This window comes from Ochotona princeps, chromosome 1, assembly GCF_030435755.1.
Source record: "Ochotona princeps isolate mOchPri1 chromosome 1, mOchPri1.hap1, whole genome shotgun sequence".
NCBI lineage: Eukaryota > Metazoa > Chordata > Mammalia > Lagomorpha > Ochotonidae > Ochotona > Ochotona princeps.
Window position 1 is genome coordinate 60,019,045 of NC_080832.1, and position 22,926 is coordinate 60,041,970.

Below are 22,926 nucleotides of genomic sequence, written 5' to 3' on the forward strand. Positions count from 1 at the left end.
AGGAGACAATGGTACAGCCACAACAAGGGATCACAGGAGGGTAGAGAGTGGTGACCCAGGAGCCATGGCTGTGGATGCTATGGAAGAAGCATCACAAGGAAGCCTAGGCTGACTCACTGGAAGGAGTGGAAGGATTGATGGCAAACAATGAACCAGGCATAGAAAAGGATCAATAAAATTAACCAGCAGACCTGTGGATGACAAAGCTTAAAAATCAGCTTGAAAGAGAAGAATCTTCTCATCAGAGTTGCAATGACCAAGGGCAAAAGAAGAGGCATAGGTACAATGAAGGGTGTTACTGACACTTTCCTGGCAAAGGAATAAAAACCTATGTCGGGCTTGGCAGCATGGCCTAGTGGCTAAGGTCCTTGCCTTGATCCCATATGGCCGCTGGTTCTAATCCTGGCAGTTCCACTTCCTCTCTATCTCTCCTCCTCTCAGTATATCTGACTTTGTAATAATAAAAAAAAAAGCCTATGTCAACTATAAAGTTAATGAAGGAAGACAAGGAACTGCTGTATAAATAATTTCAATAATTTTTATAAAGTTCATTAAAAACAATGAGAAGCACACAGAGGAGATCAAATAGTACAAGGAATATGTTATACAGGAAACACCAACATTGAAACAAAATGAAACTGAATTATTAGAAATTCAGAACACAATACAGTAAATTAAAAATTCAGCAGAAAGACTTACTAATAGAATGTGTGAGGCAGAAGAAAAAGTCTCAGAATTGAAAGAAACCTGCTGCAATAATGGTAAACAGTCAAAAAGCTCGAAGAGGAACAGAGTAAATCCAAGAAAAGCATCCAAGAACTAAGGGACATCATCAGAAGACCAAACATAAGAGTTATGGGGGTTCTAGAAGACACAGAAAGAGAATCTGGGTTAAATGATGTATTCAATGAAACAAAAATTGAGAACTTCCCTAGCACAAAGAAACAAAATAGAGGAGGGGCACAGAACTCTGAACAGACTCAACAAAAAACGATCCTTACCACCACATATCATACTCAAACTTTCTTCAACTGAATATAAATAATGTAAAGATCATTAAGCATTCACATGAAAAAAATCAATTAACTTATACAGGAACCCCAATCAGACTCACACTTGATCTCCCAGAGGAAATGCTATAGAACAGAAGAGAATACTTATTCCAGATCCTAAAAAAAAACTATATAAATATATGCATTTTAATATTTATACAAATAATATATAATAAATTTACAAATCATATATTTATATATAAATATATAGTATATCATATATATCTATTAAAATATATATACAGAATAACACACATAGCAAACTTTTCTTTGTATTTGAACATAAACATCTACCAGATGTTGTCTTACAAATATTACAAATATTGCTTAAAGATGTCCTACTAACAGAGAAAAGGGATAGCACCTACCAAATTCAAAGGCAAACATGGAGAACATTCCAATAAAACCACATGCACACAAAAAAGAAACCCTTTGCTAAAATGACAGGACCAAATCACTACCCCTCAATATTAATCTTGAATGTAAAGAGCTTAAATTCAACAATCAAATGACCTAGTTTAGTGAACTGCATCAAAAAACGGAACCCATCCCTCTTTTGCCTACAGAAGAAACATCTCACCAACAAAGATACATGGGAACTGAAAGTGAAAGGATGGGAAAAAATATTCATATGGACAACAGACAAGAAAACATTTTCAGTCTCCCTGGCTATCAAGAAAATACAAATAAAAACAACACAGTGAGATTCCACCTAACTCCAGTGAGATTTGCCTACTTTCAGAATCTAGTAACAACAATAGTTGTCATGGATGTGGGAAGAAAGGTACTGTACTGCATTGTTGGTGGGAATATAGATGAGTGCAGGCACCACGGAAGTCAATATGCAGATCGCTAAGACAACTGAAAATGGATCTACTATATGACCATATAGCCCCCTTCTGGGTCTATATCCAAAGGAAGTGAAATCTGCATAGGAGAAAGTGACTACAACCCTATATTTTTAGTAGCACAATCCACAAAAGTGAAGACATGGAAATAATCTAGATGCCCACTGAAAAAGGAATGGATAAAGAAAACGGTAGTACATCTACTATATGGAATACTACTCAGCCATTAAAAGGAATGAAAATCTACCATTTGCCACAAAATGATCCCAACTAGAGAGACCACTGTGTTCAGTGAAATATGACAATTCCAAAAGGACAGATATTTTATGTTCTCTCTAACATGAAGCAACCTTCAGGCAAAATACAAGCTCAATAGATGATACAGTCTTATAGACGACCTATATAATGGAGAGAAGCATGGTGCAGAAGTGAAGATATGCTACACTGTGCATCTCTACTCCAAAAAAGGGGACTCACAATCAAAATGTTAAATATATCTTGACAATGGGATGCTGGACTTTCTATCACTGTCTATACCTACAGTGTCATGATAGACTTAAACAGCATTATTTTGGACTTAGGACCATTATTGAAAGACTCCTATTTTAATAACATAAGAGAAAACAGAAAGGAGGGAGAATGGGGAACAGTAGAAGTGGGAATCCCTATGCTTACAGAACTGTATCATGAAAAGCAATGAATAAATAAATAAATATACCTAGCTCTCAATCAAATGGCGGAATAGGGTAAGGACACGGTTATACAGATGGAAAAACATTTAATCAGGATGAAGCACAGAGGACATATTTCAGATTGTAGGAAAGGACAGAACAACAGCAGAGGGGTACCTGGAGACTGACAGACACAGGGAAGCAGCGGACACAACGATGTTGTGTTGTAGAGACTGATACTCCAGCATGGCAATCTGAACTCCACACCAGCCGGAACTCCACCAGCAACCAGGTGGGAAGGGACTTTCACTGGGAGATTGGGTGGTGAACCCAGACAAAGAACTGTCCGTCCTGCTGGTCCATTTGATTTGACCAGGAGCAGAGGCAGAGCAGCAGATCTCAGACGGGCAGTATGAGAACGGAGTGGATTTCACAGCCCAGTCAGCCCCCTAGAGCTGAACTGGGCGTCATTTTGCGTAAAGAGGAAAAGGCAAGGGAAGGAACTGAGCATGCGCTGAGCTGGGAGCTCATTTCTGTCTCAGTAAACTGCACCAACATGGCATTCTACGGGTTCCACCCGGGGCAGGTCTGGGATAGCCCTCGGATTTGATGGCCAGCAAATCAAGAACCTTAGTGGTTGTACATCAGGTGCCATTTTGGGCACTGTGGCAATAGCTTTGGGAATGCGGGGGACAATAGTGAACTGCGCAAGTGCTGATCTCGCGAGAACTTGCTGAGGTCCGTGATTGCACTGGTCCTGCAAGAAAATAATACCAACTGTGGCATCGTACCAGCCAAAATAGGTCCGTGTGGCACACAGACCTAACATCCAACAGGTTCCGAAAAGATCAGCACCACCAACAACCTAATTATATAGGACACCTGGCATCTCTCTAATCCTGGGACCTGCTCCAACCGGAAGTGGGAGAAAGGTTGCAGAGACAACAGTGCAGCCTCAGCATGGTATCACAGGAGGAGGAGAGTGGTGAGCCAGGAGCTGGGGCTGTGGAGACCACGGTGGAAACCTGACATAAGAACCCAGACCTGGAACTTGCTAGAGGTTGTGGCACAAGTGGCTGCAAAGAAAAAGGTGTGTACCAACCGCAATAAATAAAATTGCATTGTAGACCTGTGGGTGACACAGCTTAGAAACCTGAGCGAAGGAGAAGACTCTGCTAACCAGAAGTACAATGACCAAGAGCAAAAGAAGAGACAAAGGCACAATGAATATTGCCGAAAATTCCGCTGCAAGGGAGCAAAACCCATTGCCAACCTCAGAGTTAACTGAGGAAGACACACAGAAATTGGGCACACAGAATCCATAAGACTCATTTTAAAGATTCTGATCAACAATGAGAAGCTCATGCAAGAGTTCAAAGAATTTAAGGAAGCAATAAAGCAAATCAAGGCTGGTATATCAGAAATCGAGAACACAGTGGAGCAAATTAAGAGTACAGTGGAGAGCCTCCAAAATAGAATGAAGCAAGCAGAAGAAAGAATCTCAGAATTGGAAGGTACTTCCTATCATCAGGGGGAAGCAAACAAAAAGCTGGAAGCAGAGCTGGATCAGGCCAAAATAAGTATTCAAGAATTGAAAGACACTATTAAGAGGCCAAATATAAGAGTTATGGGAGTCCCAGCAGGTGCAGAAAGAGAAGCTGAGTTTGCAAATATATTTAATGAAATAATAAAGGAAAATTTCCCTAATCTGGAGGAAGAATTGGGAAACAAGATCCAGGAGGGGCACAGAACTCCCAACAGGCTTGACCAAAAGAGATCTTCACCCAACACACATGATCATCAAGCTCTCTTCAATTGAACATAAGGAAAAGATCCTGAAATGTGCATGTGAAAAAAATCAATTGACATATAAAGGAAAGTCAATTAAGCTCACAGGAGATCTCTCCCAGGAAACTCTACAGGCCAGAAGAGAATGGAGTGACATATTCCAGATTCTAAAAGAAAAAAAATTGTCGGCCTAGGATAACATATCCAGCAAAACTTTCTTTTGTCTTTGAAAATGAAATAAAATTCTTCCACAGTAAAGAAAAGCTAAAGGAATTTGCCTCTTCCAAACCTGCCCTACAAATGATACTTCAAGATGTTCTCTTCGCAGAGAAGAGGAATAGCACCTACCAAAACCAAAGGCAAATGGGAAGAACATCCCAGTAAAATGACAACAGAAGACTAAACCAATGAACAACCCATTCCTAGAATGACAGGACCAAAGTACCACCCATACATATTAAACCCTGAACGTAAATGGCTTAAGCTCAATAAAACGTCATAGATTAGTACACTGGATTAAAAATCAAAACCCATCTGTTTATTGTCTGGAGGCGACACACTTCACCAACAAAAATCAGCAGAAACTATATCACATGGGTTTTGTTGTTTTCTGTCAATTTCATCTCTTCAAAACACTTTCTTCTGATTAAATCATTCAATGACTAGTAGATTATGCAGTGGCATCATTTTCTTCAAGAAGGTTCTTGATTTTCACTTTTTCAGCTACACATTAGTCATTTAATAGCATGTTATTTAACTTCTTGCTGTTGTTAATTTCTTTTTGCTCCCGGATGTTGATTATGTTTTATGCCTTTCATTTAAGGGGATGTATAGTAGCTGTGTAATGGAGACTGTCATATCTAGTAACATATCATTTAACTTCAGGCATTGTAAATTTCTATTTTTCTTTTCATTGTTGATTTTGTATTACAACTTTTCATTTAAGGGGATGTACAGTAGTTGTGTAATGGAGACTGTCATATCTAGTAACATGTCATTTAACTTCATGTAATTGTAAATTTCTACTTTTCTTTCTATTGTTGATTTTGAATAATGACTTTTCATTTAAGGAGATGTACAGTAGCTGTGAAATGGAGACTAACAATCAGATGTGAGGATGTAGTGTTGTATGCATTTCTGCTTCCAGACAAAGATGGACTTACAATGAAACTGTTTACTATATCTTGACAATAGGATTCTGGACTCTCTGCCATTGTCTAGGCCCGCAATGATGGACATAAGACTGAGTATGAAGAACTATATGTTAGTAATGATATAGAGAAACTGGGGGGCAGGGAACTGGGGACGGGATAAGTGAATATGAAACTGTATTTTAAAATAATAACAATAATAATAAAATGTATAAAAAAAATAAAAATACCTAATAAAACACATGGGTAGCTGATATAAAAAATCAGGAATTGTAAAAACAGTCTGTTGTACGTGTGCACAATAAATTTTAAGGAAGAATGCAAGCATAATTATACTAAAATGAAGCAAACACTACTAAGCCAGAAGTGACCGAATTTATATTCCTTTTCAAGAAATAAGTTTTATAAATGTATTCTAGTTTCTAAAATGCCCAGGATAGTAGTCATAAACTTCTTTAATCAGGCAGAATTCCCCTGAATCATTTTTGTTGCCAATATTGTTGAAGTATTTGGAATTGTACAGCATAAACAAAGTCAAAATAAAACCACTTTATATTACCCCTCTTTTAAATAAACACAACACAACCAATCCATATTCCGTTGAATTAAAGTCAGTTACGATACTACTTCACATAGCTATACTTCTTATTTATCCCTTGAAATCTAAATAATTCTCTCATTATTGCAGTCAGAAGTATTTAACTGCAATTTAGGGCAATGGACTATCCACTCTTTTTTAATCTTATCCTGGCTTTCATTGTCTCGCTATTTCAATTCTGGTCAGCACAATATATAAAAATAAAATCAATACTCAAGGTGATATGTAGAGGACTAATTTTTAAAGATTTATTAATTTGAAAGTCAGAGAGAGAGAGAAAGAGACAGAAAGAAAGAACGAGAGAGAAGGAGATTCAGTGAGAAGAGAGATCTTTCATCTGCTTGTTCAACACTGAAAAAGGCCTTGTCTTGGCCTGTTGGAAGCCAATATTCAGGAGTCAGAAGCTTCCTATGGGTACCCAAGTGGGTGTAAAAATCCAAGACATCTTCTGCTGCCCTCCCAGTTGCATGATCAGGGAGGATCCGGATCTTGAACTGACTCCCATATGAGCATCCAGTGCTAAAGGTAGTGGCTTTACCTGTATGCCACAGTGCCAATGCCAAGAGGATTACTGTCAAGAAGCTTATGCTTAATCAAACTCTATTCCCAATGATACGTTTATTTTAAATGTTCTATGGTATTTGATATAGTAAGTTCATTTTGGTTCTAACAATTATTTTCACATTTCCAACAAGAGCTTTCCCTCTTTTCCCCTCATTTTTTATTTGGAAAAATGTTCCATTCAATGAGTACCAACAATAGATTTTCATTTTACACCAATTACATCTTGAAAAAGATTTTAATGTATGAAATTAACCTTCTGACCCAATGCAAACAATATTACTTAATGCTCATCAGCCAGCACTTCTGGTTTATTAGATTTCCACAATATACTTAGGTTTTGAATTAGGTTTCAAAGAGACACGGAAAAGGCCAATAGCTTCTCTCAGTCTCAGTCTCTCAATATTTTTGTAAATTTCTACAATATTTGCCTACACAAGAAATATGTGACATTTAAAACTTCAAAGGAAAGAGAAATCCTATTTTTTAATAGGCATGTGCGGAGCTTCTGGTCAAATATGCAACTGACATACAACAAATTGCTAATACACCAAAATTAAATTTGTTTGGATCCATTGCTCTAAAGGAGAACATCAGCTAGACAGTTTCAGCAGTGTATCACAAAGATACTAGCAGAAATGAATCTTCAAGACTTTAGGCTCTGCACTTAACTGACTTAAGGTTTTTATTTCAAGACAGAGAACTGACTAGTATTAGATAAATGTTTATGACATAATCATTTAGGATTGGTAAACAGAAAAAAGCAAGCATCATGAGGTATATCTAGAAAAGTAAATCCTGAAAAGTGAACAACTTGTTTTGTTAAGTACTGAAGCAAATAATTATTGGCTTAATGTTTTATCTATCCCTTGCAAGATATTCTTAGAACAAAATCAGATTCATATAATGTAAAATCTTATGAAAATCGCATTGTCTTATTTCTCAGTCCTTTTTCTGACTGATCTGCAGTACAGGTATTTATCAAATACAGAAATTATCACATTGATATGTGAAATATCATCAGTAAACACCAGACGTGTCAGCGGTCATTTCAATCATTATATATATTAGATTATCATTTGATGGAACAATGTCTATGTCAAGATTACATATTTGAACATGACAGTCATAGTTAAACACTAAGAAAACTATGATCACATTCTTGTAGTCCACAAAACAGCCAGGAGCCAAGGATGAATTAACTAAGTGGGTTGTATTCACCAAAAATCTGACAGGATCCTGTGATGAAGATACTGTCATGATCACTATTTCACAAGTGTGAAAGACATTATGTAGTCAGTCCAGTTATACATAGAGCTTTTCATTTTTAATGCTAATTTTTTACATTGTTCTCTACAGCCTCACAGATACTATCCAACTCCCCATGTTAAGCATTTCCACATGATGCATGTGAATAGTCAAAAGTAAAACAGAGGCTTAAAAACAAAACAAGAATACCTATGATTCCTCTTAAGCAGTTAAAGTTAAAAGCTTAATCCTAACAGAGGCCCAGCTTTTCTTCTTCTTGAAACAAACTACATAGTTATCTCTTCTGAGAAGGTGAAATAGTGAACCAAAATGTAGTTTGAGTGACACCAAAGATTATCAAATTGCTTTAAAATACTCTTCAATTTAATAACACATTTTTCTCTAACTTGTCAGTGGAGGTCAACAGCTTTTTGTGCCACAAATCCAACCCCTGTGATAGAGGGATAAATTCTTAGCCAAAAGATTCCTTTCTGGGTGCCAGATTAAATAGTATAATTTGACACTATTCAGAGATAGGTGCTATGTAGGAGAATATATAGCAAGAACATCATGAAATAGATGAAATGTTGGATTTGTTGACAAACCAAAGATTTATCTGCATGGTCCTTAAACAGGAGGCAAGGAGTAACTAGGCCACACATTCCATTTCTGAGTCTGACTCAGTGAAAGTTCAGTAAAATTCAGATATATACCTCCAAGTTAACAGAAATGTTTTTACAGAATATCAGTTTTACAGAAATATACCCTCCTGAGTTGGATGTAATAGGGTGATATAATTGGGATTATCTGACAGATGTGATGCCCATACCCTGCTACACACACCCACCCAAGTACACAATACTTCAACTAAATAAGTAATGAAAATGTTATAAAGTATTTGGGAGATAAGGGAATTAATCAGCGTTCGTAAGAAAATTATTGCAGGGCCTGGCATTGTAAAACAGTCGTTAAGCCACCACCTACAATGTGATGTCTCATATGAATGCCAGTTCAAGTGCTGACTGCTCTGCTTCTCACTAAGGCACCTGCGAAAGCAGTGTGAAACAGCCCAAGTTCCTGCACCCCTGCCACCAATGTAAAAGACTCAGATGGAGTTTTAGGTTCCTAGCTTTGGCCTGGCCCAGTGCTCGCCATCATAGACATCTGGGAAGTGAACCAGTGGATCAAAGCTGTGTGTGTGTGTGTGTGTTTATGTGTGTGTGTAGTGTGTCTTTCCCTCTAACTCTTTTAAATAAATAAATCTTTTAAAAATGATTGCAGGCCTAGCCCTTGGTTCAATTTTATATTTTATTCAAATCATAACCAAATTGTATCCAGGTAGTGAAACAGAATGTAGAAAGAGATATAGACCACAAAGATTCCCTCAGTAACAAAGTTAGGTATCAATTCAAACATGTAATTATAAAAGTGGAGTAAAATGACCACCAATATATGAATGCACATCAGCACAGAAGTTAATATATGGCTTATGATATCCACAGTCTATAGTGGTGTTCCTATAGTCAAGTCTTAGTTCCATTTACTGTTTCAGCTTCTTGCTAGTGTATTTTGGGAGTCTGCAGGTGATGAGTCAAGTCCCTGCCTCCCTGCTTATGACTGACTTTCTGGCTCTCATTTTTGAATTGCCAGCAACATGGCTTTTGTGGGCATTTGGGAAATGAAACAATGGTTGAAAATTCTTAAATTAAATAATAACAATCTGTGGCTCATGTTATCTGTAACCCATTCCAAAAGTTTGAGTGGAAACTGTTCATAGCATTCAATCATCTTTATAAAGAGCTCTTTAATAAAGTTGTTGCCCTTCAAAGCCCATCTACTGATGATGAACATTTAAGAAACTTTAGTTTCCCAACACATTAAAAGAAAGTTGAGATGCTGGGGCAATAGTAAATAGCTTCCAAGATGATCCTAACTTCCTTGGTCTTTGTAACCAATATAATATGATGGAAGCAATGGAATGTCACTTCTATCATTAAGAAGACAATATTTCATGACATCCTTCTTGATTGCTGATTAATGCATCCCAGTTTGTGCCATTTTGCATCATTTTGTATAGAGAAGCTAAAAACAGTTACTTGATAATCTTAGAAATGTACTATGCTGTTATAGTGATCACTGGATAAAAATAATGCACTGATGAAGCAAATATAATGTCCACAGAGTGATTTTCCAGTTGTGCATGCCATACAGCATTTGAAGCGACTATGCATTTGTTTAAAAAACACAATCATTTGTCAACCAGTTTCCCTTTCTTGTTTTATTTGTCAATCCTGACATGCATTGGGATTGAAATTCTAAACACTGTAAACCCATAAGATTGTTCTGATGTCACAAATTTTAGCTCCAGGAAGCATTTTTTAAGCTGACTGTCTTCAAAAAGAAAAAGTAAATCTCCAAAGTCGAAATAGAAACAACCATAAGAAAGTAAGTGTGGTCAGAATGTCTATGTTTCTTGGAAATGCTTCACTCTTGGTATTTTCCATCATTAATGCAACATAAATTAGTATTTTAGGTCAGAAGATTTTGTGTTCACATTTTAAAATAATGTAAATGATCTCATATTTGGAGCTTGAATTCATTTTTATTTTAATTTCATTTTATAAAACGTATAGACTCTTCTATTTAGGAGTATGAACAGTATAACTGTTGATTCTGTAAGTAATATTTATAAATATAATTCCATATGCATAAAATTTAAAAATAAGCCTTTTGTGTATAAAAAAGAGTATATGTCTACATCAGCATACAAGATAATAAAAAATGAAATGTAGGAAATGTGCTTTTCAAGTTTTATGATATATGGGTTGAATTTTGGATGATTTTTTTATTGTGGATCACTTGGCCTTATCTGTACTTTATTTTGAAATGTTTCTTACAGCACACATATATTTTGTGTGAAAAATTATAAAAATTTGTATAATTTATATTAAGTAGTAATGTAGTCATTCAATTTGAACACTTTCATGGACCAATTCACTGCAGGAGACAATGAGGTTGAAATGTAGAATGTAGATTCTGCTTTAAATTAACCTTTAAAAAATACAGATTAGTAAATTCAATATGTTCTTCCAGGAAACTAAACCAAATGACTGAATTTCTGGGCTAACACATTCTCAAGTTGGAATTTATGAATAAAGGATGGCAGAAAGAGGGAATCAAAGCTCTCTCCTTTGGAGTAGGAGATGTGACACTTTGTTATATAAACTAGGTTGCCACTTCAGGCACCCACATCCCAAACCATGTGTTACTCCATGCTCTAGGTCCAGCTTCCAGCTAAGACAGCTGATAGGTAATGGTTGATGATTCAAATACCTGCACTCTTGCCTCCCGTATGGGAGATCTAGAAGGAGCTCCTGATTCCTGCATTTGGCCTGGCCCAAACCTGGCTATTGTGGGCCTTTGGGGAGTAAGAGGGAAGATGGAAGATATCTCTCCTCTCAGTCTCCCCCCTTTTCTCTGTAACTGTATTTTGCAAATAAACAAATAATTTTTATTAAAAATCTCAATATCTTTCCTTCATATTGGAGGATGGATGGAAACTATGTATGGCTTTGTAAAGAGGAGATGCACAGGCTTTTATAGAATGAAAACTTAAAGGTCATTTCCCCAATTTTTTTCACTGTACACATGGATCATTGGAGACATTGCTACTATCCCCACATTGAAAATATATTCATTCTAGCTAGCTAATGCCTTCTACTCCAAGTTAAAGGTGCTAACTACTAATTAGAATTTCATTTGGAATTGCAATGCCTGAAAGCTTTCTCATTTGCTATGCTAAAAAGGCAGCAGCTGGAAAGGCAGCCACCTAAGCTGGCATCCCATATTGCTGCCGGCTTGTGTCCCAGCTGCTCTGCTTCTGAGCCAATTCCCTATTAATGGTCTGGAAAGGCAGTAGAAAATGGCCCAAGGCTTTGGATCCCTACACTGAGAAGAGAGACCAGAAAGAAGCTAGTTGCTCTTAGATTTGGAACAGCCTAGCTCCAGCCACTGTGGACATTTGGGGACTGAATCAGTAGATGGAAACTCTCGAAAGATAGATAGATAGATAGATAGATAGATAGATAGATAGATAGATAGATAGATAGATAGATAGATAATCTTTCAAGTAAAATGAATAAATCGTTTTGTTTTAAAGATTTATTTATTTTCATTACAAACTCAGATATACAGAGAGGAAGAGAGACAAAGAGGAAGATCTTCCGTCCAATGATTCACTCCCCAAGTGACCGAAACACCCAGTGCTGTGCCACTCTGAAGCCAGGAGGCAGGAACTTCCTCCAGATCTCCCACACGGGTGCAGGGTCCCAAGGCTTTGGGCTGTCCTCTACTGCTTTTCCAGGCCACAAAATAAATAAATTTTAAGAGATAAAAGTCACATAGGGATACAAAGACAACAGAGAATAACATGATAGAACAAAATATGTGTGAATGAACTTCTTCTGGTCTAATTACCAGGAACCAACTCCTATTGAAACTGTGCCTGAAAAATTTCAGAGATTCTCTTCTGGATCACTCTCCCAGGCTCCCTCAGATCTCATCACCAGCTTCTTTCTCAGACCAGCACTTAGGCCTTGAATGGTGATGAACTTTCACCTCCTCCTCCACAATCTGCTTCAAAATTACAAAACCAGTCAATTCACTTCCTGCTTCATCATAAATATTAAATAAGCACCTCTGCTTAATGCCAGCCCCATTATAGGAAATTAAAAGTATAACATATCATTATTGAAGGATCAGAGGTAACGGAAAGGCGTCCACAGCCAATGGAAACCACCATTTAAGCAAATCACACAAGAATAGAACCAATAAGCTTTTGCCACATACATGACAAATAATTAGCACATAAGAAACAATTATTTTTTTCAAATATCTAGATAGATGTATTCTCCTGAATGTCCTTTTCATTCTCCATAATTAATCTAAGTCTCATAATCTCTTTGAGATTAGGGCAAAAACGTTTTTACTACCTCACTTCAAGTTTGTCATGTCTGAATTGTTAGAATTATACACTTCTGGTGATGGAACTGAAATATTATGCTGTAATTTCTTTCCTTAGATACACTTCATTTCTATAAGCTCTCTTTTCATAGCTAGACAAGTTGGAGTTAAAGAACAGGAATTATTTTGTTGTTGTTGTTGTTGTTGTTGTTGCTGTTGTCAATCCTCATGTCATTGTGAAAAATACTGTACACACAGAAGATTTTGATACAGAAAGATTTGAGTGTACTTGACTTAATGCATTAGGATAATTGGAGAGTTGAGATTTAATGATCATTCTCAGATGTTTATTTCCTTTCTTTTGTGATTTAATTTGAATGTCTTAGACCCAAAGAATGAACATAAATTATCATAAGCACTATCAGAAAACAATAAGAAGTAGAATCCAATACTAGAGCAAAAATAGCTATGTATACATATGAATAACTATTTGAATTTTATGAAACTGTGTAATTTTCTTCTCTTATAAAACTTCCTGATGATCATGATGACAAAAACAGTCTTTAGAGAAATCACTCTATTTTAATATATGTCAGAGAACACTTGGATCAGTAATGCCCTAAGTATATTAACCTGCTGACTAGGGAATATCTTTAACAAACAACAATCTAACACTCATCCACTGCAACAAGGACAAACAGAATAGAAAAGGTATTCACCTCCAGACTCAGGCAATTAGTTTTAAGTGTGTCTAGAAGAGTCCTGTTATGAGAAACAAATTCATGAATAGTAACTGTGCAAAAGAAGAAATTACAAATGAATTCAAAGTAAAAGTAAATATCCTAACAGAAGACACTTGAAAATAAATCTCCAATACTATTACTGGAGGACTTACAATATAAAGATCTATTAAATGTCTTTCTGAAGTATCATAACTGTCCCCATGGTAACAGTCCAGGGCAATTCAGATGGAAATGTAAATTATAACCAATAGACTGGACAAAAAGAACAAATGTCCTCAAACCCCTGACCTAAATGAGCACATGAATCTAGTATTCATTTTTTAAAACACTAATAAGCTTTCTGTCATGATCAGACAATGAAGTAATCTGGAAATAATCAGATGACATTTTGTTTAAGGATGCAGATATAGGATGATAATATGACAGCTTAATGACAATCATTCATTTTCTCCAGAATAGCAGACATTTTTCTCTAAATAAAAAGTCTATTTTATTGTTCATAAGAGTGCTATTTGCACAAGGAAGCAAACTCCAAAAGGTGTATAAAAGTTTAAACAATAAATTACTCTTTCTGCCTCCTGCTCACAATTTACTCCCGAATACAGTTTTTAGCCACTGTTTCTCACTTCAGTTCTTCTATTAGTTATATTTATAACCTTAAACAATATGCTTTATCCTCAGACCTTTTTTATTTTATATGGTACCTCTACTCTCTTCTCTCCACCAAACAAGATAAGGAATCAGCACATTTCTTCTAATACTTTTCCCTTTCCCTTTCATTGTTATCACATTATTAGTTGGTTTAAACTTCAAATTTGAAATAATGTTTTGAATCTTTTAGCTTTAAATTAGCCTTCCTAATCAATGAAAGCTTATACCTAATTGAACCTAGTCAGTCTTCTTCCACCTTGCAATCTCAGGCAACTGATTAATGACAGTTTACAGAATTTAAATTTATTTCTAGCAATGATTAATTTTTCACTGCTTGTCTAGAGTTGACTGGCTTAAGCTAATAAAAAGCATTTTGCATGGTTACCCACTACAGAATCACGTTGTATGTGTAGACTTACATAAATAGGAGAGTAATCAATAAAATGGTACCATAAGAATAAATATTCCAAAAGTATTGATCAAGTGAATTCACTGTATACTAAAGGCATTCTCAAAACCCTTGAAAAGGAGAAAATAATTAAAGAATTAAGTCATATTTTCAAAATTATAAAATAATATATTTCAAATTAAAATAACCCCTAAAATGTGAGAGAGGAAAAGTAAGGACACCTCAGACTAACTATAGTGACATTTTATGAATATTTCAGACATACAAAAATTTTATTTTTGAGTATATATGCTTTTTTGCTATTATTATTTTTTCTATGATACTGTTTCGTAGCTAGAGATTCCTCTCTTTAATCCCTTTCCTCCCTCTCTGTTCACCACCACCACTATTTTTCCCATGTTATAACAGTAGTATAATCCTTCAGGAAGTCAAAAATCCAATGTTCTACTATTTAAGTGTATGAAGCATTGTAGGTATTGGCAATGGTGGAAAATCTAGTATCCTGTTGTCAAGATGTATTTAAAATTTATCTATATCTATATCTATATCTATATCTATATATATATATATATATATATATATTACCATAAAAGATAACTTAAAGTAGGTCTTCAGTCTCTGTAATTACTTGGCAATATAGAGTAGCTGCCTTTTAAGTCCTCCTTAGGGAACACATCGCAGCTATTAAGTTTCACAAATACATACAGCCTTTCCTCTTGTCTTCTTCTGGGTTCCCTTTCCCACAGAACTCTGACTGTTAGGGCCAGATATAAAACCTAATCCAATCTTACTTCCATTTCTGCTTTACACATTGGATGTTCCCCTATAAAATTTGTATGTTATAGCTGCAGTTATCAGTATCTCAGAATATGACTATCAAAGGATTTTTCAAAAGTTCATGAAAAAATGCTCATTCTAAAAATATTCTGAATGAATTTCAAAAGTTTTATGTGATTTTCCTTAATGTTATTTTCCTTAAACTTTCTGAAATACCCTTGTATTTGGAGATAGAGTTTTTAGGAGGACTAAGTTAAAATTTAGATGTTTATATGTGCATCTGGTGTTGGATTAAAAGAGAAAGAAATATGGATGCAAACATCTTCATAGGAAAACAAAACAGGAACGTGATAATTTACAAGTTGGGCGGGGGCGGCGTGACGGCCTAGCGGCTAAAGTCCTCGCCTTGAACACCCCGGGATCCCATATGGGCACAGGTTCGGTTCTAATCCCAGCAGCTCCACTTCCCATCCAGCTCCCTGCTTGTGGCCTGGGAAAGCAGTTGAGGACGGCCCAAAGCCTTGGGACCCTGCACCTGGAAGAGCTCCGGGATACTGGCTTCGGATCAGCACAGCACTGGCCCCTGTACTCACTTGGGGAGTGAATCAATGGATGGAAGATCTTCCTCTCTGTCTCTCCTCCTCTCTGTATATCTGACTTTGTAATGAAAATAAAATAAATCTTAAAAAAAAAAAAAAAAAAAAAAAAAAACAAGTTAGGGGGAGAGACCTCTTAAAAACACAAATCACATGGAGGCCAGCACATTAACTTAGTGGCTAAATCCTCGCCTTTCATACACAGCCCATATGGGCACAGGTTCCTGTCCTGGCCGCTCCACTTCCCATCCACTTCCCTGTTTGTGGCCCGGGAAAGTAAAAGGATGGCTCAAAACCTTGAGACGTCGCATTTGTAAGGTAGAACTGGAAAAAGCTCCAGGCTCCTGGTTATAGATGGGTTCAGTTCTGGCCATTGTAGCCACTTGGGGAGTGATCCGGCGGACACTTTCTCTATTTCCTGTCTGTAAATCTGCCTTTCCAATAAAAAAAAAATGCTTTTTTTTTAAGTTTCTCTCCATCAGTCCCCAGGGAAAGTGTTCCTTCCTTTGTTTTTCTGATATCTTTTAATATCTGAGCTCAGTGTAGCTTCTCACTCTTCAACCATCTCAGATCTACTAAATACATTATAATAAATAGTTATCTTTTAAAAATAAAAAGGAAAACTTAATCCACCAACTCCTAATAGTGGTGTGCCTCTATTATAGAGATGAATGTATCAGATCATTGACGTTAAAAATTCAAATCAGGATAATAGCTAACAATATGGTTTGTGATTCATCAATAACACACATCTAATCCTCAAAATAATCCTAAAATTATTTCTCTCCATTTTATAATAAAACTGGAGGTGTAGAAAAGTTAAATCATATGAAATAAAAACACATAAAAAAGAGCTAGAACTCAGTTTGGATTTCTAAGTCCACCTCCTATGTTATACTACGGGTCTTTCCTAATTATTCTTGTTCTAATTCATGTTTTTCTTTTTTTTTTCTTTTTTTTTTTAACTCATGTTTTTCAAGACTTTATGTTATAATGCTTAATCCAACACAGATTACACAAACTTTCTTTTAAGAACAAATATTGGTTTTTCTAGAGTCTGTGTAAAACCTACACATTTTAAATTTTAGAAAATTTACATATATTTTATTTATACAAGTCTTTAGAAACACATCTATGATTAGATTAAATGCACTTATATTTATGGCAGTATGACTCTTATAAAAACCATTTTTCTAGTTACATAACATCAAATTCGATAAAGTACTAACCTGTCATCACGACATGAATGTTGTGATTTTTTTTTTAATACAAATGAAATGTTATTATTCCTTTACTTTGCTTTCATACTTGATTTATTTTCTGTCTCGTTTACCCACTTAATTGAAATAACTGTTTATGACTAAGTGTTTAATTCATGAATTATTGTGACCTACAGAGAAACCACATTTTTGTCCTTGGCCTCAACAGAACAGTTTCACTAATCATCATTATCCAAACCTACTTTTAAAAAATTCCAATAGCAATTATTTTTCTTAGAATTCTTTTGGTAATTAATCATATAATATTTTGTGACAAATCTGTTGTTCTCTTGAGCTGATATTTAACTATTTTGTGATTTAGTTTATGTTAGAATCTATATTTCAATTTATCATAAAATTATTTTCTCGAAGTATAGATATTACAGTCAGATATTACAGATATTCCATGTAACTGTGCTACTCAACAACAATGAAAGTAATATTCTTATAATACTCTTTGGCTTTCAATCTCTTACTCCCACTAAACTGGCCAACTTCATCTTCTGTCTTTCATAGGAACTTTGTGGTAAGCAAATTAGTTGACCCCTAAAAATATCCATGTATGTATTCCGAACACTTGTGTGTGCAACTTTTCATCGGCAAACCCTGTCATTACCAAATGATATTGTATCAATAAAGGCATATAAGTTTTAAAGCCATGTCACAAAAGACATTATAGCTTTTGCCTCTCTCTCTAGTCCCTGGTTTTGGGAAAAGGCAGATGCCGTATTAGAAAGATACTTGAATAATCTTTCCGGAAGGTTTATTTGGTGAAGAACTGAAGTTTTCCTGCCAAAGAACATGTCATTATCTTGGAATTATAAATTCCAGCATAACACAATAGTGCTTTGATATAGAGCCACATAGTAGTCAATCCTGAATTGGCAAATCCAGAAAAGAGTATATGAGATGATAAATGTTTATGATTCCATTAACTTGTGGTTTGTTACACACACACACACACACACACACACACACATCACTGACATGGTGGAGTACATTATTTAAACTCACATCTGAACAGTAAAAATTCTTGATCAAAATTTACTTTGGCCAGAAAAATCTAACAAACGCAATTCAGTCACAAACCTAGCAATAAATCAAACCAACTGGGGGAGAGGGTAACAGCTGATACTCTATGTAAAACGCATCCTAATATCTGAGCATTATCTGACCTGTGACTCATAGTCATGTTGAATTCCACAATGAAGCCAAGAATAAAAACTAGGAATTTCACCAGTAAGATGGTCATTATGGTATACAAATTAATGAGAGGAATAGTTTTCAGAAGATACGTGTAAAAGGCACTGAGAAGACAATTCCATAAATGTACATTATATTGCTCAGTAAATAACAGTAGAATTAACAAAAACTCAGACTTCCTTAAAAGGAAGTCTTGGGCATGTCATAGTGGCCCAATAGGCTAACACTCTGCCTTGAAGAACCGATATATATTATGGACACCAGCTCCACTTTCAATCCAGCTCCCTATCTATGGCCAGGGAACACAGCAGAGGATAGCTCAAGGCCTTGGGTCCCTGCATTCATGTGGGAGACCAGGAAGAAGCTCCTGGCTTTGGCTTTAGATCAGATCATCTCTAACCATTGTGGCCACTTGGTGAGTGAACCAGCAAATGGAAGATCTCTTTGTCTCTCCTTCTCTCTGTAAATCTGCCACTCAAATAGAATTAACTAACTAAATAAATAAACCTCCTCACCTTGAACGCCCCGGGATCCCATATGGGCGACGGTTCTAATCCCGGCAGCTCCACTTCCCATCCAGTTCCCTGCTTGTGGCCTGGGAAAGCATTCTAGGATGGACCAAAGCTTTGGGACCCTGCACCCATGTGGGAGACCCGGAGGAGGTTCCTGGTTCCCGGCATCGGATCGGCGTGCACCGGCCCATTGCGGCTCACTTGGGGAGTGAAACATCGGATGGAAGATCTTCTTCTCTGTCTTTCCTCCTCTTTGTATATCCGGCTTTCCAATAATAATAAACTTTTTTTGAAAAAAAATAAATAAATAAAATAGGTCTTACTGTGACAAGAACAAAAGGCTTTATGTTGTTACAGATTATAGATTAGTCTATATAAAATTACCCCACTTATTAAAAATGAACTTTAATAAGTGTATGAGTATAAAAAGTCTTTAAAATGTACTTACACTGCCTACAGCTGCTCTGAATACATTAACTTTATCTTTATACATTTTTGCTAATATTTCAATTTTTTAATATATGCTCCACATATTGCAGGATTTGAATTGCTTACAATAAATATCATGTTATATGATATACAGTAATAAAAGGAAAAAAAGCCAATGAAAATATATTCCATGAGGGATAATTTATTTCTAAATGCTTTACAAACCAATTTTTCCTCATTGCATACTACTCCTTTAGTTCAGGCCTTGGTCATTTATTATTATTCTTATTATTCAAGTAACTTTTCCCATAAAGGGCAATATTATAAAATGTGTATACATTTCTTTTGCAACTATATTATAATGCTGTTGTAAATTAAATTACTTAAACAATACTTGAACTAATGTCTGCATTCCAGTAAAACTTCATTTACTAAAACAAGTTAAGGACCAGCCCTTGAGCCGCTGTTTACTGACAACTCAATTACATTACTGAAGTCCTTAAATTCCACCTCCAATTCCTTTCCTCTCTCTATCATACTGTATGTTCTTACTTTGCACTTCTTCATACCTATGTTGTTGCTTAATCTTACCAATCTGGAAAATTCTTAAGTTTCTAGTGACTTGAAGATTATTTTTGAAGATGCAAAATACCCTTCACAAATGATGATGAATGAAAATGATTCTCTCTTTGACACTTTGAATATTTACACATAGCACTTTTAGCATGTTGTATTGTAATGATTTCTACATGTACTTCCCAGTGTCACACAACATACTGTAAGAGCTAAGGACTCTGCTTTTGATTTCCTGCAAACTACTACAAGACAGAAAAGAGAGCAGGTATTCAAACATTTTTGCTGAATGAACTAAAAGAGAGCAGTACCATCTTGGACTTTCAACTTTGAACAAAAATTGCTCCTCCTAGCAGTTCTCATTTTCACAACACTCAAAATTTAGTAGCCTGGACCTTCTTCCTTTTCAACTTTCTGCATGACTGAGTGACCATGACAAATAATATAATAGAGCAAATAAAAAAATTTTACAACTTTTTGAACTCCCATTTGTCAGAAAAAAAAAAACATTAAAACTTCATAAGTAATGTCAGTCAGGAAATAGTTCATCCTTGCTCTCTGGTCCTATTTAGATAACTTTTTCCTAAACCAGGTTCACTGATGTTGAGTCATTTGACTATGGGAAGTTTAGTTTTGAAAATCTAAAATAAATCGATCATGTGGCACTATCTTTTAGCTGAGAATGTACCCCGGGTTCACTTGGGACTGTTTCACACAACTTTTACATAGCAGTAGTTTCTTCTTAAAAAAAATAAGTCAAAAACAATTTCTTTAAAAGTTAATACTATTTACATAATTAAGAGGGATGCATGTCCATGTGGGCCTTTCATTAGTGTGGGAGGGTCAGATACGGAGGAGGGTGGGTGGGATCAATGTTTCAGGGTTATTTTTTTTCTCCTGGGTCCACAGGGGATTAGGGGCAAGTGGCCACTCCTTGCCACCAAACTACATCAGCACCTGGGTTTGGGACAGTCATTTGACAATGCCTTAGAGACGTGCACGTGGCTGAGTGATCCAGAGGTGTTACTTGAGTGATTTTAAAAGTTCTAAGAAGTTGTTAGTTTCATTGCTCCAGGGTTGAGAAAATCTTTCCAAGGTCTATTGGTTGACAGAGTTCACCTTAGTGCATCCACAAACCCAGGAACATGCTGCAAAGCTTGATCAGGAGAATTGTCCAGTCTGTTCTGCTTCCCATCCTGAAGAGGCAGTTGACATTCTCTGCTGGCCTAGATGAGTAGACTGTCATGTCCCCCACGTGCATCTGGACATGCTGTACACTGCACAGGCACTAGCAACACTGAGGAGGTCCAGTCCCAATGCATGAACTCCAAAGTCAGACTATACATCCTGTGATTTTTCCCGTGGCTTGGGTCTATAAGGGAGTCCCCAGTGGTCTAATCGGGGAGTCCCCCAAGGAAACCTTGCCTCAAGTGACCTCAGACTTGACTCGTGCGTCAGCAAGTGCAGGCTCAAGTTTGCTTTGTCACTTACACCAACCAATACATATAAAAGTGGACACAGCTGCATGGTCAATTCCACCCCAGCCCAATATCTTATGTGAACTGACAGGTGCTCAGTCAATCCAACATAGACCCAGTCTGGACATACAACAGCAGGTGCTGAGGTATAGTACAGCCCACCCTGCATCCCATCCAACTCTCAAGGACACTCACAGTTGCTGGGTTTAGCTCAGTGTGACACACCACCAGCCCCAAACAACATATATGCAAACAGACCCAGTCCATAGCTATGCTGACAGTGCTTCAGCCTTGCTCAACCTAGTCTGCCACATTCCTGGATCACATACTCACCAGTGGGAGCTACAGCCTATCAGGGGGTCCCCAGAGCTTCCAGCCCAATTGTCAGCCCTGGTCTTGTGCATTCTAGTGAGTGCTTCAACAAATCCGGCATGAACCACCCATAATCTCAGCTCTCACTGATGGACAAGGCAGTCTAGCCCAGCCATGCATGGGCCACACTGTCCTGGCTCTTGCACATGCCAGAAAAGATTAATGAAACAGAACAGAAATACCAGAAATGAGCTCACACAGGTATAGCAAACTAATATCCAACAAACAGAACTGAAAATAACTGAGGAAAAAAGTTAGGTCTGTTCCACAAATGTTGATGAGACAATTGGATATCTGCTTAAAGAAGTAAGAAACAAGACCCCCACCTATCACCTTATACAAAAATCAGCTCTAAATAGAGCAAGGACCTAAATTTGCACCCACAAATCATCACACTATTAGACACTGGTAAAGATTTCTTAGAAAAGTCACCAAAAGCACAAGCAACCAAAACCAAAATAAACAAATGGGATTGCATCAAACTAACAAGCTTCTGTACAGCAAAGAAAATAATCAACAAAGCAAATAAGCAGACAACAGAATGGAAGAAAATCTTTGCACACTACACAACCACTAGGAGACTCACTATGCAACCGATAGGAGACTCATATCCAGGATTTTAAAAAGAGCTTCAGAATCGTAAAAACAGCAATAACAAACAAACCTGTGAAGGAATGGGTTAAGGAAATGAGCAGGCATTTTTCAAAAGAACAAATTCAGATGGCAAATATGTGAAAAAAATGATCAGGCTCTCTATCAGAGAAGTACAAATAAAAACCACACTGAGGTTCCACGTAACTTTAGTGAAATTTGCCCACATTCAGAAATCTACTGACAATACCTGCTGGTTTGGATATGGGGAGAAAGGTTCCCTACATCACTGCTGGTGGGAGTGTAGGCTAGTACAACCACTATGGAAGTCATTATGGAGAGTCCAAAGAGAACTGTAAATAGGCCTGCTGTATAACCCAACTATCCCACTCTGGGAATATATCCAAAGGAAATGAAACCAGTATATGAGAAAAGGACCTGTAACAGTATATTT